The sequence below is a fragment of the Solanum lycopersicum genome, chromosome 12 (genome assembly GCF_036512215.1).
Source record: "Solanum lycopersicum chromosome 12, SLM_r2.1".
Lineage (NCBI taxonomy): Eukaryota > Viridiplantae > Streptophyta > Magnoliopsida > Solanales > Solanaceae > Solanum > Solanum lycopersicum.
This window is the reverse complement of record NC_090811.1, coordinates 6,171,686-6,183,058: the sequence shown is the minus strand read 5'-3', so window position 1 is coordinate 6,183,058 and position 11,373 is coordinate 6,171,686. Positions and strand designations below refer to the sequence as shown.

Below are 11,373 nucleotides of genomic sequence, written 5' to 3'. Positions count from 1 at the left end.
TAGAGCAATTGAATACTTTGTTATTAGAATTGCGTAATATCGATGTGAAGATCGAGGATGAAGATGCTGCCCTTATTCTGTTAGTATCTCTCCCAATGTCGTTTGAGAATTTTGTTCAATCGTTCATTGTTGGGAAAGATACTGTGTCACTGGAAGAAGTCAGATCAGCCCTTCATAGCAGGGAATTACGGCATAAGGCTAACGGCACAAGTACGGACATACAGCCTTCCGGTCTGTTCACCAGTAGCGGAAAGGGAAGGAAAAACGGCGGAAAGAAAAATAAGCCGATGTCGAAGGGTGCAAAGCCGGATGATGTTTGTAATTACTGCAAGGAGAAGGGACATTGGAAATTTGATTGTCCGAAGAAGAAGAAGCAATCGGAAAAACAATCAGTGTCTGCTGCTGTTGCTGAAGAAGACACCAATTCTGAAGAAGATATTGCCCTAGTTGCGGATGAGCACACTCATCATTCAGATGTGTGGGTTCTCGATTCTGGGGCATCCTATCACATCTGTCCTAGGAGAGAGTGGTTCACGACTTATGAGCAGGTAGACGGAGGCAGCATCTCGATGGCCAACAGTTCTGTCTGCAAGGTGGTTGGGACAGGCTCGATCAAGATAAGGACACATGACGGTAGCTTCTGCACATTGAACGAGGTCAGGCACGTTCCATTGATGACGAAAAATCTGATATCTCTCAGTCTTTTGGACAGCAAGGGATTCAGCTGGTCGGGAAAAGATGGAGTCTTGCGGGTCTGGAAGGGTTCAAATTTGATTCTGAAAGGTGTCATGCGTGGTACTTTGTATTTTCTACAAGGTTCCACGGTTACAGGTTCAGCCCATGTTGCATCGTCAGAATTTCACCAGAAGGATATGACTAAGTTATGGCACATGAGACTTGGTCATATGGGTGAAAGAGGGATGCAAATTCTGTCAAAGGAGGATTTACTTGCTGGTCATAAGGTTAAGAGCCTAGAGTTTTGTGAACATTGTGTTTTTGGAAAACTACATCGCAACAAGTTTCCAAAGGCCATTCATAGAACAAAAGGCACACTTGATTATATCCATTCTGATTGCTGGGGTCCATGCCGTGTTGAGTCTTTGGGAGGTTGCAGATTTTTTGTGTCCATTATTGATGACTACTCAAGGATGACTTGGGTGTACATGATGAAGCATAAAAGTGAAGCCTTCCAGAAGTTCAAGGAGTGGAAAATTTTGATGGAAAATCAAACAGGGAAGAAGATCAAGAGGTTGCGAACTGATAATGGGCTGGAATTCTGTTGGTCTGAATTTGATCAATTCTGTAAGGATGAAGGGATTGCTCGACATCGTACAGTCAGAAATACACCACAGCAGAACGGTGTAGCTGAGCGGATGAATCAAACACTTCTGGAGAGAACAAGGTGCATGCTCTCTAATGCTGGGCTAGATAGAAGATTCTGGGCAGAAGCGGTTAGTACAGCTTGCTACTTGATTAACCGCGGACCACATACAGGCATACAGTGCAAGACACCTATGGAGATGTGGTCAGGAAAAGCTGCTGATTATTCAAATCTGAAAGTTTTTGGTTGTACGGCTTACTATCACGTCAGTGAAGGTAAGTTAGAACCAAGAGCTAAAAAGGGAGTATTTGTGGGCTACGGAGATGGAGTGAAAGGTTTCAGAATCTGGTCTCCAGCAGAAAAGAGGGTTATTATGAGCAGGAACGTTGTCTTTGATGAAAGTTCTCTGCTTAGAACCATTGTGAAGCCTACAATTACGTCAGAAACTGGGAGTCTTGACAAACAGGTGGAGTTTCAAGTCATTTAGAACGAGAGCGATTTAAAGGAACCTGAAGAGGAGGATCAAGAGCCACAGACAGAAACTGATATTCCAGAATCTATGCCATCAGATATCCATCAGAGTATAGCTCAAGATCGGCCAAGGAGGGTTGGAGTTCGGCCACCTACGAGGTATGGTTTTGAGGACATGGTGGGTTATGCACTGCAGGTTGCTGAAGAGGTAGATAAATCTGAGCCGTCTACTTACAAAGAAGCCATTTTAAGTTCTGATTCTGAAAAATGGTTTGCCGCTATGGGAGATGAGATGGAGTCCCTACACAAGAATCAGACATGGGATCTGGTCATACAGCCTTCGGGGAGAAAGATTATTACTTGCAAATGGATTTTCAAGAAGAAGGAAGGGATATCACCAGCAGAAGGAGTCAAGTATAAAGCCAGGGTTGTTGCCAGAGGTTTCAGCCAAAGAGAGGGAGTGGACTACAATGAGATCTTCTCACCAGTGGTCAGACATACTTCCATCCGAGTGTTACTAGCGATAGTTGCACATCAGAATCTGGAGCTTGAACAACTTGATGTGAAGACAGCGTTTCTACATGGAGAGTTGGAGGAAGAGATATACATGACTCAACCGAATGGTTTCCAAGTTCCAGGGAAGGAAAATCATGTCTGCAAGTTGAAGAAGTCCTTATATGGACTTAAGCAGTCTCCAAGGCAGTGGTATAAAAGGTTTGACAGCTATATGGTGAAGTTGGGCTATACTCGGAGCTCATATGATTGTTGTGTCTACTACAATAGGCTCAATGATGATTCATTCATCTATCTGGTGCTTTATGTAGATGATATGTTGATAGCTGCAAAGAAGAAGTATGACATTCAGAAGCTGAAGGGTTTACTTAGTGCTGAGTTTGAGATGAAGGATTTGGGAGCCGCTCGGAAGATTTTAGGGATGGAGATCATTAGAGACAGAGAGAGAAGGAAACTTTTCTTGTCACAGAGAAGCTACATTCAGAAGGTCTTGGCGAGGTTTGGCATGTCTTCATCTAAGCCCATTGATACCCCCAGTGCTGCCAATATCCATCTCACTGCCATGTTCGCTCCACAGTCAGAAGAAGAGAAGGAGTATATGTCACGAGTCCCTTATGCCAGTGCCGTAGGAAGTTTGATGTATGCTATGGTCTGTACAAGGCCAGATTTAGCACATGCAGTCAGTGTAGTGAGCAGATTCATGGGACAACCAGGGAGAGAACATTGGCAGGCTGTGAAGAGAATTTTCCGGTACCTTAGAGGTACATCTGACGTTGGTCTCATTTATGGAGGTGATACTTAGTGCTTAGTTACTGGCTATTCTGATTCAGACTATGCTGGAGATGTTGACACAAGAAGATCGATGACTGGCTATGTGTTTACCCTTGGAGGATCTGTCGTCAGTTGGAAGGCAACTTTGCAACCTACAGTGACTTTGTCTACTACGAAAGCGGAGTACATGGCCTTGACAGAGGCTGCAAAAGAAGGGATTTGGTTGAAAGGGCTGGTTAGTGATCTTGGTCTGCATCATGATCAGGCTACGGTGTATTGTGACAGTTTGAGCGCAATTTGTCTAGCCAAGGATCAAGTCCATCATGAGAGAACCAAGCATATCGACGTAAGGTATCATTTTCTGAGAAGTGAGAAGAGAATCAAGGTGAAGAAAGTAGGAACTGCTGATAATCCTGCTGATATGTTCACAAAGCCGGTTCCACAGAGCAAGTTTCAACACTGTTTGGACTTGCTCAACATCAGAAGCTGTTAATTGCCCTGCGGGGCAACTCTGAGGAAGAGGGGGAGGCCTGGCACTATCATAGTGCGTCTGAAGAATCTGTTCGGAGAATTCAAGTCAAGGTGGAGATTTGTTGAATGCCTTGAATTGGGCCCTTAATTATCTGTCAATTCTGTATGTTGGGCCCAAGCCTTTTAGGGCGTAGCTTAGCACTATATATAGACGCTATGACAAACCCTATTCTGTAATTCTGTTTTTGCCTCTCCATAATAAAACTGCTCCCCCTCTTCCCGTGGACGTAGCCAATTTATTGGTGAACCACGTAAATCTGTTGTCTTGTTTTTCGCGTTTATATTTTCTCGTATTATCTCAAATTCCGCACAACAAATATTTTTTTTGTATTTCTCAATATTTCAGTTTAATATTTAGTTGCATGATATGGTATAATTTATAAGTTAAAAGGCTATATTATGATTGTTTAAATTGGAAGGAAGTGTGATCATTTGTGAAAATTTTAAGCGATGAAATTATTAAACTGGAACGAATTTTTAGTTGAATATTACCGATGATTCAAAAATTCTAGGAATAATTTCTTTTATTGAGTTATATATATAAGATCAACAAGCATATACTTTTATTCTGCAAGTAAAACACTATTAATATTTTTATTCGAAGTTCATAATTACAGTTAAATATTTTCAATTTTAGATAAGCTAATATTAAATATTATAGGAAAAGGGATAGATTTACCCCCGTACTTTAATAAAAAGAGCGTATATATCCTTTGTTATACTACGTGTACACATGTATTTCTACCGTCCAATTAGTGGTACATATAAAACCTTGTCACTAACGGAGCCCTATTTTATAACACGTGTCATGATCCTAATACACTACCCCTTTCATTCCTTTTCTAACCAATAGCCATGACCCGCCCCATAACCCTTAAAATAATCCTAAACACACACAACCTAATCAAACACCCAAAGAAAAAATTCGCCGCAATTCACAAACCAAAACACTAGTCGTCGATCATCTCCGCTGCGTTTCACCCAGAACCCTAGTCGTCCCCGCCGCGATTTCACTTTGTCTTTCCAGATTCGAACTTGTTTTCGTCTAATCTATCATGTGCTCGTTAAAGGTACCCATTCGATTTCGATGTCTTTCTACTTTTTGGTCTGCGTCGAATCTATATGTTGTTGTTGTTGTATTTTCTTGTTGTTTCTTTCTTTATTTTGTATAATATGCGTTTTATAGTGAAATTCGTTCTAGGTTTTAGTGAAGCATACTTTCCAAAAATGAAGTTCAGGTTTCCTTGAAAATATCATTTTTGGTTTGTTGATTTCGTAAAGTATTAAAGAAATATTTGTTTGTATTCATGTCGTTTCACCACTTTATCTTTTGTAGGAATCTCTTTATCTTGTATTCATTCATGTCTACCTACCAATTTATTTTTAATTTTTTTAAAGAATCTTTTGTTGTGGACCACTATTAGTCAATTAGAGATTAAAAAATTGAGACTTGTATGTGCTTAGTTTTTAAGGCTTTCCATAATTTAGAGAAAAAATCAAAACTGTAATAATTTTTTTTTGTATATGTAAAGTTAGATTGAGGGTTTATAATTTAGGGAAAAGGGATAGATTTGGGATGCTACTATAATGACATTTTTCAAATTACCAATTTTTCATTCAAACAGAATTATGTATATATATTATTATTTGTTGTGTTATTATAAAGTTGAATGTGAAGCAAAAAGCTGAGAATCTTTTGTTGTGGGCCACTTTTAGTCAATTAGAAATTAAAAAATTGGGACTTGTCTTTGCTTTTGAATTAAAAAAAAATTCTAACTTTGACATTATAAAATTGGGACTTGTCTGTGCAGGTTATTGTGTGACTTACTTAACTAATGTGACTTTCTTAACTTACTGTATGTGACTAACTAACTTAACTTATGTGACTTACTTAATGTATGTGAATAACTAACTTATTGTATGTGACTAACTAACTTACTGTATGTGATTAACTAACTTAACTATTGTAACTTAACTTAAAAAAATTACTAACTTAACTTTAAAAAAATCATTAGTTTACTTTGAGCCAATGCAATGTATTAGTTTAAATTGTAATTCTCTTTAAATGATGTAGATACCATAATAGAGATGATATTAAATTTGCACAATCTGTAAATTCTGATGAACTATGTATTGTTCTTTTTACATAAAAAATAAACACTTGTTAAAGGAGTAGTCGAAAACAGCTGAATAACTCACTGTTATTTCATCTAACTGTCTTATATTTATTGTTGCTTATGTTATTTCATAATTCTTTGTAGGTCATTCAAATGGTTAAAGTTACAATTTACTTTCATCATGATGGTGAGTGGCTAACTAGTCCAGAACCATACTATGTAAAGGAAGTGTGACTTATTGGAAAGGGTATGATCCTGACCTTATATCTTTTTTAGACTTAGTTAATGAATACACAAATAAGTTAGGCTTTGTGAGTGTGCAAGAACTAATTGTTCTTGCTCCAAGCGAATTTTTTTTTTTTTGAAATAATAGGTGATGAGGGGGTTAGGACCTTAGCATCTTTTGTATCTAGTGAGTATAATCAATTCGCTTGTTTGCTACGGATTAATGTGACTTGTCTGTTAAAGTAACTGATATTTTGATGCATGATGGGTCATGTTTACTTGTACCAATTATTAATGAGGGTACAGATTGTAGTGAAAGTGATGATGACAATAATAATGAAATGGTATTTAGTTGTTCGGATTATAACACAGAAGAATTAGAAAATTTCTTCACTAAAAAAAAAGGAATATAACTGATAGTTTGCAAGATTATAAAGAGATTGTTAAGGGTATGGCCTTCAAAGACATAGCTGAAGCAAAACAGTTTTGTAAACTGTATGCTCTAGCTAAGAAGGTAGAACTTGTTGTGGTGAAGAGTGATAAAAACAGATTGAGGTACAAATGTGCTGCTGATGGCTGTCCATTTTTACTATTTATTTCTGGGGATATGACTACTCCTGGTGTTAGTGTCAAAACACTTGTAGAGCATATAGAGTGTGGAACAACATATAATAGCTCTGCAGTAGATTATTCCATAATAGCCTTGTATTTTAAGGACAAATTGCAAAGTGACCCCACGTAGAAGGTCAAACAAATGAAGGATGATTTACATAGAGTTTTTGAGCTCAATGTTAGTGAAGCAAAGTGCAAGAGAGCCAAAAAAGAGATATTGGAGAGTTTAGAAGGAAGCTTTGTAGACTCTTACAACAAATTAGAGGGTTATGCTACTGAATTGAGAAGTCGTAATCTAGGGTTTAACATTGTGATTGATTTGTCTAAAGAGACACTATCTAATGACAATAGAGAATTTTTTAGGATGTATATCTGTTTCAGGCAATAAAGTTGGGTTTTAAGTCTTGGTTAATACCACTGATTGGGTTAGATGGTACATTCCTTAAAGGAAAAGCTAAGAGACAAGTATTGTGTGCTGTTGGTCAAGACAGTAATAACTCTTTCTACCCTCTAGCTTGGGATGTGGTAGATAAAGAGACTAAGAGGACTTGGACATGGTTTATGCAACATTTGCAACATTCCCTTGAGCTTCAAAATGGTGAAGGACTGACATTCATATCAGATATGCAGAAGGTAATATTATACTACTGATTTGCAATTTAATAACCTTTTCTTGATACTTATTTCTTTATTAATTTTAGTTGTTTTTATTTGATATTTAGGGGCTGCTTGAAGCAGTAAGGACAGTCTTACCTGAAGCATATCAAAGATATTGTGCAAGACATATTGAGGCAAATTGGTGCAGAAGATGGGGCAAAGGTGAGCTGAAAAAGTTGTTATGGTAGGCTGCATGGTCATCATTTACAGAGGAGTTTGAGGACCAACTTGAAGAGATCAAGGAAGTTAATGGAGAGACTGGACAAAATTTAATAGACAAGTATCCTCCAAAAGCATGGTGTAGAGTCTATTTAGATACAGTGTGCAAAAATCAGATTGTGGACAACAACTTTACTGAATGATTCAATGCCTAGATACTTGAAGCAAGGTACAAGCCAATTATTGAAATGTTGGAAGACATTACAGTCAAAATAATGGAGAGGTTGGCAGCAAAAGAAGTTGTTGTGAGAAAGTGAAAAGATGATGGGTTTAGTCCCAAAAGTGAGATGTTGTTTAATGAGTATTTGAAGATTTTCAAGGTTTATAAGGTGAGTGGCAATGAGAATAATGGCTATGAGGTTACTGAAGGTACAGATAGACACATTGTCAACTTAACAGTGAAAAAATGTACATGCAGAACATGGGACCTGACTAGAATTCCATGTCCACATGCACTTAAGGCCAGGAGCACAAGAAAATGATACCAAAAAAAAAAAAAGAAATTCATTGGTATTATAGTAAAGAGGCAACCTCGGCAGTTTATACACACAAATTACAACCTGTTAGGGGATACCAGAATTGGTCAAGCTTGTTGGTAGACGTAAGCTAACGAGGGAAAGAGAAAAGAATGAAGTTGTTAACAGGCAAGGAGTATGGAAGTAAACAAGAAAAGGAAAAGTGATGACATGTAGTAATTGTGGAGAGTAAAATCATAATGCAAGAGGATGTGAAAAGGTAATTTTCAGTTCTCTTTAATCTTTAATTCCATCAAATACTTAATATATTTCACTTCTAAATTCTATATCTTCTATTATGATTAATAAGGCAAAGCAGGAGAAACAACATACTAAGAAACAAGGGAAACAACCTGCTAAGGAACGAAAAGAAACTGGCGGGGGGGGGGGGGGGAGGAGGCAGCCTAGGAGAGGTTTAGTTGATGATAAAGATAAAGCCTATGAGGAAGACATCAACTGCACAACCCACAACCAACACAAGAAAGTCAGTTTGAATATGCTTCTTCTAGCAGCTATTATCCAGTAGCTGAGGATAATGATGAAGACCCTAGGCTAAGGCCAAGAACAATCTCAGAAAAATATTTTCTATCAAGATTGAGAAAGAGACAAAACCCACAAGAACCAATTGTGAGTAGAGTAATAGGCTTCAGAGGTGACAAATTTAATGTTAGTGAACCTACAAATCTTCCCATAGCTCCAACTGGCATAACTTGGAATGGACAGGGTGCATTTACTAAAAATCAGCTACAGAACTTGAGGCCAAGAAGAGGATGATGCTATTGTGTTGGTACTGTTTTGTATATGTTGGTGTAGTTTTTGCTACCGTTTGTGTAGGTTGGTGCCTTAAATGATGTTAAGGCTAAACTTATTTTTTTGGTATGTTTTGTTTAGGCTGGTGTCTTACACTTATAGTTGTAGTTTTGATTTTTACTTCTATTTTTTGTATAGACTGAGCGTATCAGCTAAAACTAACTATCATTTTGCTTATATATAACCAAGTGAATGTTATATATAGTATTTTGTATTTATTGGGTTCTATTAATGTAGGATGTGGTTTGTGATTTGAAATGATTTGCACTTTTTTTTGTTGTTTTGTTATGTATCTTTCCATTGCTCTTTATTATTGTTTTGTTATGTATCTTTCCAATCTTGCTTTTACTTTCTAATGAGTTTGTTATGATTTGAAACATTTATTTAAGAAAAACATAGTGGCAATACCACAAACTTTATCTATCTTCAACGTAAAAGACTAATATAACACAACTAAATACTATAAACTTTAAGGCAAAAGACACAAAATAATATTTCAAATTCAACACCTGAAATTCATAATAAGTTTGAAGCAACACTTGAAAATAATGGTCAACATTCAAACACAACTAAATACAACAAACATTAAGGCAAAAGACACAAAATAATGTTTCAAATCCAACACTTGAAATTCACAATAAGTTTGAAGCAACACTTGAAAATAATGACCAACATTCAAACACAACTAAATACTACAAACTTTAAGGCAAAAAAAAAAAAAGACACAAAATAATGTTTCAAATCCAACACTTGAAATGCACAAGAAGTTTGAAGCAACACTTAAAAATAATGGCCAACATTCGAAAATAAGATTCACTATCACTAATACATTAGAAACAATTGAAATAACTAACACTTGAAAATTGCAACAACAAATACCACAAACACAGTAAATGGCAACATGAACAAGATCTTCAACTTCGACACTTTAACTTCCAAATTTCTTGATTTATTCAATTTGAAGTAGTTTAAACTCTCTAAATCTCCAATTTCTTCTTCAAATTGTCTCTTTCAATCTTAACCGCATTCAACGACTCTCTCAAATTCTTTATTTTCAACGTAGCAACTTCCAATTTAGACTTCAATAAATTAACTTCGATAAATGAATTTTCTGAAAAACTGCTTTCTCACCTCTAAAATCCACAATTTTCAATAAAAATAACAGAGAAGAAATCATGAACACCAAATACAATCACAAATCATATTAATTTCCTGTTAGGCGAAAAATGTACCTTAGGTTTAGAACATCTATAAAATCTTCTTTCGGAGTTCAATGGAGTCCTTGAAGTGAAACAACAAGTCAATTCACCACAAAAACAAATCATCGTCATGGAGTTACTAATTGAATCACATGAACTTTCAGACATGATTTTAGGTGTGAATTGAAGGAGACAATAGATGAAATAGGAAATTATGACCAACACACTATAGATGATTTAAGGTCGCGACGAAGATGAACTTGAATCAAACAAAGACGAGGGTTTTGGGTGAATAGTTGCGGATTTTTCTTTTGGTGTTTGATTAGGGGTGTGTGTGTTTAGGATTATTTTAAGGGTTATGGGCGGGTTGTGATTATGAGTTGAAAAGGGGATGAAACGGGTAGTATAATAGGATCATGACACATGTTACAAAATGGGCTCCGTCAGTGACAAGGTTATATATGTACCAATAATTGGACGATAGGAATACATGTGTATGCATAGTATAACAGAAGGTATATATGCACCTTTTATTAAAGTACGGAGGTAAATCTGTCCCTTTTCCCAAATATTATTGAAAAAAAATTCAAATATATTAAATCTTTGGATTAACTAATTTAAAAAGAATTCAAATTAACTCTTTCACAAATTTTTAATAAATACTCATAAATATTTATGAGGCGCCAAAATTGGTACAACGAGAATGGAAGATTAAAAAATAGAAATGAATAAATGGAGTATATCAAGAAGAGAAAAATGAAGACTCAATAACATAATTTAACGTGATATACACACCACGCACGTAGGGTGAAACTAGTAGAATAAATATATTTCTTAATTTGATCTCATTTCATATTTATGTCCTTTAATTTTAAGTGTGTACGAATAACACTTAAATTTGTATAAAATTGAACAAATAGACACATGAATCCTTCGTGACATAGTCCTTTTTGAAATTGATAACTTTATCTAATCCTCAAAAATGAGTACTAAAAATTTACAACATGTACTTCAAATCCTATTATCGTTTACTAAATTGTGTCTAGTACAATCCTACGTGACATAATACACGTAAAAACAACATATAAAACTCAAATTGCCATATAAGATGTCTCATAAGATGCATATGTTTGTTTGTTCAACTTTATACAAATTTAAATATTTACCTATACACATCCAGAATTGGAGAACATAAATATAAACTTGATGCCAAGTTATGAGACAGTTATATATTACACGATCAAGATATAAACTAAATACATATAAACTTAGCATAATGGTTTCTGCAGAGCAATTACCTACAATAAAGCAGGCAACCTGTGCACTGAAGCTCCCGCTATCGCTATATGAGGGATCAAGAAAGGATCAAATCACAAGTACGCAACCTATAATGCACATTTCACAAGGGTATA

The 11,373-nt window shown here is 36.0% G+C and overlaps 1 long non-coding RNA gene across 1 annotated transcript; it reads left to right on the top strand.

Moving 5' to 3' along the window:
• The first annotated feature begins 4,361 nt into the window (after nt 1-4,361).
• Nucleotides 4,362-8,342, top strand: LOC112940488 (uncharacterized). The gene is made up of 4 exons (XR_003244744.2): nt 4,362-4,677; nt 5,869-7,194; nt 7,284-8,172; nt 8,263-8,342. It is a non-coding gene; the product is annotated as an uncharacterized lncRNA (long non-coding RNA).
• Nucleotides 8,343-11,373: the final 3,031 nt, after the last annotated feature.